Here is a 7,673-nt window from a genome sequence, read left to right on the forward strand (position 1 = left end):
GCCAGACTGATTTCCAGAGTGGTTGTACAAGCTTGCAATCCCACCAGCAATGGAGAAGTGTTCCTCTTTCTCTACAACCTCGCCAGCATCTGCTGTCACTTGATTTTTTAATCTTAGCCATTCTGACTGGTGTGAGATGGAATATAAGGGTTGTTTTGATTTGCATTTCCCTGATGATTAATGGTGTTGAACATTTTTTATGTGACTTGGGAAGTTCTTTTCTGGTCTAGTATACTTGGTGTTCTTTTTGCTTCTTGTACCTCGATAAGGACCTCCTGCTTTAGATTGGGGAAATTTTCTTCTATAGTTTTGTTGAAAATATTTTTTGTACTTTGGACCTGAGTTTCTTCTCCTTCCTTTATTCTCATTATGCATAGATTTTGAATTTTTACAGTGTCCCAGGTTTCCTGGATGCTTTGTGACTGGATTCCATTAGATTTAGCATTGTTTTGAGTGAGTATCCATTGCTTCTATTTTGTCTTCAGTGACTGTGATTTTCTGTCTCATCTTTCATATTCTGTTGGTGATTCTAGCCTATGAGGTTCCTGTTTGAGTCCTAAATTTTCCAATCTCAGTTTGTCCTCAGTTTGGGTTTCTCCCTATTGATTCTATTTCTATTATATGTCTTGAACTTTTGTTCTGTTTTGCTTTAAATTTCCTAACACTGTCTGTGTTTTTATAGATTTATCAATCTATACATTTCCTTTTTTAAGGCCCTCTAACATATTTATAGAGGCTGTTTGCAGGTTCTCGTCTTGTGCCTCAGCTGTATTGCATTTCTTGGGGCCTACTGTAGCAGGACTGAGCAGCTCTTGGAGCGACACATTATCCTGGTTGTTATTGAGTGTGCTTTTTTACACTGGCCTATCGGACAGTTTGGGATGATTGTAATTCTAGGCGCTGATACCTGGGCTTGCCTTTGTTGGGTAGATGCTTCATTCCTTGTATTCTGTTGTCATCTCTGGGTGATGGCTCTGTGTTGTCTGATGATGAATGCTTCTGAGATCCTGCCTGGTGTGGCCATTGGGGGTTCATGTTAGAATGTGTTTCTTGGCATTGGAAGTTGATCCTTCCAATGGTAATGGATGGTAATGGGCTGGGGAACAGGCTAATGGGTCCCACAGGAGGGAGGAAAGCAGGGTTTGCCAGTAATGTCTGCTTAGTCCCCTGGAAATGGAGCCAGAGAGGAAGGAGAGGCAGCATCCAGCAGTGAGCACCAGATCTGAGGATAGGATTGGGGAATTTGATGGAGCAGAGGACTGAGAGTAAAGAGCTGACGATTGTCTACCTGCTTCCCTGGCTGACATGGCTGTGTAAAATAATTTTTAAAATTACTGTACTAAAGCTCCAGGTTCAGCCTTCTATCACTAGACTGAATAGCAAGTCTCCTGCCAAACTTGTACCACAGGACACCTTCTTGCTTTATTTTCTTAGACCCAGAAACAGTTTGCTGTCTCCTCCAGATCTCCAGAGGAATAGATGTCTTTTTTTGTTGGAAACTGCAACTACAGGGTTAACATAAAAGAATGTTTGGTTGTCTGTGTATCTCTCCCCCTTCTCCTCCTGGCTTGCACAAGGTCATTGGAAACTTTGTTATCTTGGCCCACTCTTGTTCAAGTGAAACATTCTGTAACTCTCAGACTCATGTGAGCCTAAGGAAGATAAAACGTGTAAGAGTCTTTCAAAAACCCCAGAAGCTCTGCATAGGACTAACAATAGCCTTGTAGTGTGGTTGACTATGGACAGATATTCTTAATTTGTTACATTATTTCATAACTGAAATTTGGGTTCACTCCTACTTTAATAAACTTTGAAAATTTCCTTGTTATGTTGTTTTTTTCTCATGGAATTAAGGAAGTAAAATAAGAAAGAAACAATAATTAGGAGAGAGAAGAATGGAACGTGAAATGGGCGCACTTTCTTTTTTAAAAAAATAGGTCAAAATAAAAGAGGAATTTTTAAAAACCAAAGAAGTATTTTGTCACAGAGTACAATAAGACTTTGCCCTGGGGCAAAGACTAGATTATTTGAATGGGAGAGATGAGGGCAGTGCCAGGAGGTTCTCAAGCCACAGAAAGTCAGCCAGAGAAGCTTGGAGGAGGAGGAGGGAAAGGAGGAGGAGGAGGAGGAGGAGGGACGCCCAGGATGCATGGGATGCGTATTGAAGGTTATTAATTAGTAGAGTGTATTTAGAAACTTACCTTCATGTATGAAAGGATTGTAATTGAAGAACAAGAAGACAGTGTATTTGAGAGAGAGTGGAAGGGACAGAGGAGGACTAGAGGAAGGAGAGGATGAGGGAGAGTGATGGGAATACAGGATTCATATATGAAATCCTCCAAAGAACATGCTAATGACTCCTAAGGTCCATTCTTATAAAACTTGGAATCAGTCCACTGTTTAAAATTAGGTTATAAGTTATTGATCAGCTATGCTAACAACTGGTTTAAATAAAGATGGTTTTTCAAGATGATTATTTATGTTCCCTGTTGTCAGAAAGTTTAGGAAAATTGCTTTAAGGTAGTAAAGCTTACTGAATTGTATGCTTAGAAACTTTTAAATGAGGCCAATAAAATGGCTGAGCAGAGGACTANCTGCCAAGTCTGAGAAAGCCTGAGTTCTATCTCTGAGACCCACATGTGGAAGAAGATAACTGGCTCCAGAAGTTGTCCGGCAATCTACACATTTATATGGGCACATATGCACACATACTTAAAATAAAAAAATGAAACACAATAAATTTTTTAAAAATTCTTTGAAATGCCACTTTATAAACAACTCTTTCAGTGCTACTCTAGATAAGGATAACTATATTGCTTTGCCAGTTATTAAGCCTCTTGCAAAACCCTAATCTCTCTTCTAAGTCTTTCTGTAACTGTGATCTTTGCCACCTGCACCCAAGTTCATGAAATAATGACTCTGAGACTGAATTGTTATGAATAAACAAGCTAGGGCTTGTTCCAGAACTAGCTTGTAACTCAATTATCCTGTTTATTCTAAGTCCTGCCACATGAAAGTTACCTCTCCTTCAGGTTCATACAACCTTCTCCTTCCTCGTTGGGGGAGGAGGGGACAAATCTCTCATTCTACACCTGGTTCTATCCCACTATCCTATCTCTCTCTGCCGAACACTCCACATTCCAATTCTGTCTCAGCTCATTGGCCATAGTTGGCTAGGCAAGAGCTACATCCTTAACCTTAAAAAAAAAAGTTTATTGAGAACCAGGATCTTGCTGTGTTTCTTCTGATCTGTTAAGTAATGTGTGTGTACACACACTCATTTACTAGTTATTACAGGTATGCAAATAGCTGTTTCTGTGTTCCATAGCATGCCACTTAAGTAAGAGGGGGGAAGAAGGAGAGCTAGGGTAATGGTTGGGACTTCCGTTGTGTGTTAAGGATTGCATATGATCTGTTTCAGAGCTACTTAGGGAATCTCTCTCATAATGTGATGAGAGGAGAGCAGGCAGGCGGGCAGGCGGGCAGGCGGGCAGGCGGGCAGGCGGGCAGGCGGGCAGGTGGGCAGGCGGGCAGGCGGGCAGGCGGGCAGGCGGGCANGGCAGGCGGGCAGGCGGGCAGGCGGGCAGGCAGCAGGCAGGCAGCAGGCAGGCAGCAGGCAGGCAGCAGGAGGGCGGGCGGGCGGGCGGGCAGGCAGGCAGGCAGGCTGTGAAGTGAATCTCTTATCTGTAAAATTAAAAAATGGTTTCATACTCCATCATGGCTAGTTTAAAAGTAGTGCTGTAGCAGCAGGCACCTGCATCTCAGTGATAGTTATGACTCTTTAATTAAAACTTTATTACTTTTTTCACTGTAATATTTCCTTAAAACATTGCTTTAAACAGTTTCTGTGGTTTAGGTCATAGATACATGCACATTAATTCGTTTGGAACGAACTGTCAAACTATTTTTTTTTTTTAATGTCACAATTTGGCTTCTTAAACAAACAGCCCAGATTTACCATGGGCATTCTGTTTTGTTTTGGCTTTTTGTACTACTACCGCCAACCTTCAGTGGACATTATGAATATATAGGAACTTATTAATTGCCTTATAGTATTTTATAAGATAGAATTAGACACTATTCATTCTTGAAACTTTTCATTGAAAACTGGTTAGTGTGTGTGTGTGTGTTTGTGTGTGTGTGTGTATGTGTGTGTGTGCATGCATATGCATGCTACATTGGTATGGATATTCTCAAAGGCCAGAAGGTGTCAGATCTTTTGGAGCTTGATTTATAGGCATTTCTGAGCTGCCTGAAGAGGATGTGGGGTACCCAACAAGAGCCCTCCCACTGAGCCACTTCCAGCCCCTCTTTTTTCTTTGTAACATATTTGAGGCTAATTATCTTTTGCCTGCTTAGTTCTCACAAAGTAGCCTTTTTTTTTTTTTTTTTTTTTTTTATCGGCTCACTATGTAGCCTTGGTTGGACCGGAACACACTAGGTAAATCAGGCTTTTGCCATATATGACTATCAGTTTAAATTTTGTTCTTTGTTGTTTTTTCTTTTCTGCCTACCTCAGATTTTTTTTTTTTTTTTTTTTTTCCTTTTGAGCTTGGTACAGTGTGGAGAACTCCGGCTAATGCACAATGACCAAAGTTGAGGGCTGTGTTTAAAATCCTAAACCTGGGGCATAGGACTCTTTAAAATTGGATTGTCTCGTCTTTCCAGTTTTATCTCCAACCAAGCACCCTGTGCTTTGCCTTCAAGAATGAACCACAGAATCTCCAGTTCAGCTTGGAGTGCCAAATTCTTTGTCCTAATTAACACATTGGTGCTTTTTCTCCTTGGACTGCCATGCCTTAGCTTCCCCCTGCAAGCTTCTGTAGTTCATTATCTTTATACACTATCCCCAGAACCTCTGAATACAAGAATCTGATTTTGCCTTTCTTATTAAAGAGCCCCTCAGCAACCTGTGCTCTTGCAGTGCGGACACTCAACACTTTGTTTCCTTTGTATCTCTACCACGGGCTGAGGACCTGCTTCATAAATGCTTGAGTACTTGGCAGCAAATGTGGGGTGTGGTGAACAAGTAGATGCTCTGCAAGGCTTTGAAAATGACAGAGTTGCTGTGTGAGTTAGAGACCATGCTCACACTCCCACCCACGTGTAAATGTTGCTTTTATTTCCTCAGATTGAAGGATGAGATGCAAGCCGTACTCGGGCTTTACAGATACATGGCTTGGGCTGAGCTCAGTCTATCTATCCCTAGATCTAGGCCTGGAAGCTTCTAGCTTCTGTACAATCTAATCTTCTGGAAGCCTGGACCTTCCTTAAAAGCTTCAACTTCCAGCCTCTGTCTGCTATCCCAGGCCTGGAATGCTTCAGCCTCCAACACTGCTAAGTTCAGCCTTTCTGGCTCTTTCTGAATTCAGGCTGGCTGGTTGAACTCAGGTGTTCTGTCTCAAACTCCTTTCCATTCTTTCTGACTCAAAATTTCTTCTCTTGGGTTGAATTGATATCTCTGAATTGCTCTGCTTGACCTTATACTAACTTTGGCAATCTGTTCTAATTTGGCTCCTTCTCATTCTCTGGCTTGTTCTGTCCTCCTGTGGCTAGCTTGTTCTCTCTGCAGCCCGTCTCTGTAAAAATGCCATACACACCCCACCCCAAGCCCCTTTTCTCTCTCTTGCGGCTCTTAAGTAGCTTCTCTTTCCTATGCTGTATATGTCTGTGAGCTGACTGTAGCCTATCTCTGACTCACTCTGCCAAATCTTTCTCTGATTTGTCACTTTGCCCCTCATTTAGATGTCACTTTCAGACATAGCTGCTTCCTTCTGCAAACCAACCTTACCTTCATTGTAAGGGATTAAAGGTGTAGACTAATGGCATGTCTGTATTTCAGCCAGATCATAAAGTATTCCAGGACATGTCTGCATTGTGCTCAGATCATAGAGACCTAGAAGTTATTTAGGATGTGATCCCTTGCCAGAGCAGCCCTGTTGCTAGATTAGAATTCCTCTGTACCAAAGTGGGTCTTAAACATCCTGGACCACAGACAGCCATTGCTTCTTTCTTTAGATTTGGTCATTTTTACAGACACATAGCCTCATTCATTTTAATATTTGTTATTAGTGGTGGCTTCACCACTGTATGGTCCTGTTTTAATATTATGGGATAGAAGTCTCTGATTTCTGGCTTCTCTTTCTGTCCACCGGTCTCTCTCTCTCTCTCTCTCTCTCTCTCTCTCTCTCTCTCTCTCTCATTTATTTATGCATTTATCTATGTATCTTTCTATCACATAATAAAGTCTACTTATTAACAGACTTAGACATGCTATGCAACAGACATCTGAGCTTTTGGCTATCCCTCAAAAATATGTCATCTTGGCAGTCTCCTCTTTCCTGCAATTGATTAGTGATTAGTAATGTTCCATTCACTTCTTCTTGATGTGGTCTCTCTTCATCCAAGCAGCTTGTTTGTCTCAGTGGCCCCTTTTAGCATTGATATGCAAATGACCTATATATTCAGATATAGTTGAGACCTTGCCTTTGACTTCTAGTCTTTCACATTTAAGAATCTACATTACATGACTTATTGTCAGTCTCAAAGCCAGTCAAATTAAGGTGGACCACAAATGAGTTAATGACATTTGCTTGACTTGTAGCCTTATTCCAAGATTCTGGGATCAGAGAATGCCTTAATAAGCTATCTTGTTGCATAAACAACAATTATTTGTGTGTGTGTGTTATTGTATGTGTAATGCATGCATGTGTATGAGTGCATCCATGTGTCCTTGCATATTCATTTGGAGGACCATGGAGGCAACTGAGTGTTTTTCTCTATTCTGTTTTTTTTTTTTTTTTATTGCCTTCAGACAGGATCTACCATGAAACTAGGAGCTTGCTCTTTTAGCTAGACTCACTAGTCAGTGGGTTTCTGATAGCTGCCGCTCTTCATCCCCTAATGCTAGTTACAGAAATATGCCTCATGCCTGGGTTTTTACATGGGTGCTGGCGTTTTGGACTCAGTTCCTCATGCTTTCATAACAAGTCCTCTTACCTGTGTAAGCATCTCTCATCCCTGAATCAGAATCTTCAGAGTCCTCCTTGACAGCCCACTTCTCTACTCTGATTTGATTGGTTGTCAGTCTCTGACCTACTTACCTTTTAACAGCCATCAGATAAACTCAGACCTTTCCAACCTTATTATTTCAACCTCCCATCAACCTGTGATGACACCAAGCTGCCACTGTTACATTGCCCAGCAGCAGCTCTCTCTGGGTCTGCGACAAGAATATGATTCCCACCCCTGTACTGTGCTGGAGTAATCTCTTCAAAATGCAATGCCTTCACACCTTCACACCCTTAGAAGTTAGCTATAATGCATGCTCAAAGGATCTGCCCACTTTGGTCTCTCAAGTCCTAGCTCTTGAACATCAAACACTTTCTCCCACTCTCCACTCCAGGCTCCTGGCTTCTTACAGGCACCTGGTTTGGTGTTCATTCCTTCATTCCACAGTCCGTTACATATGTAACATATGATGTTCCTCTCTTCCCTGCCCCTGGACCTTTACTTTCCTTTGTTTTGCCTAATTCTTGTTTAATCCTTTAGAATTCTTTTTGGGCATTGCTTTTTTTTTTTTTTTTTTTTTTTTTTTTTTTAGGTGGGGGGTGTTTTTTTATTTTTTTTTTTTTTTTTTTTTTAACTCTTTCCAATTTTTTATGAGGTATTTT

At 41.3% G+C, this 7,673-nt stretch overlaps 1 protein-coding gene across 1 annotated transcript in view; it reads left to right on the forward strand.

Annotated features, from left to right (window-relative positions):
* Positions 1–7,673, forward strand: part of LOC110336269 (probable ATP-dependent RNA helicase DDX60) — a 104,269-nt gene that overhangs the window by 5,898 nt on the left and 90,698 nt on the right.

This window comes from Mus pahari, chromosome 19 (assembly GCF_900095145.1).
Source record: "Mus pahari chromosome 19, PAHARI_EIJ_v1.1, whole genome shotgun sequence".
NCBI classification, from domain to species: Eukaryota; Metazoa; Chordata; class Mammalia; order Rodentia; family Muridae; genus Mus; species Mus pahari.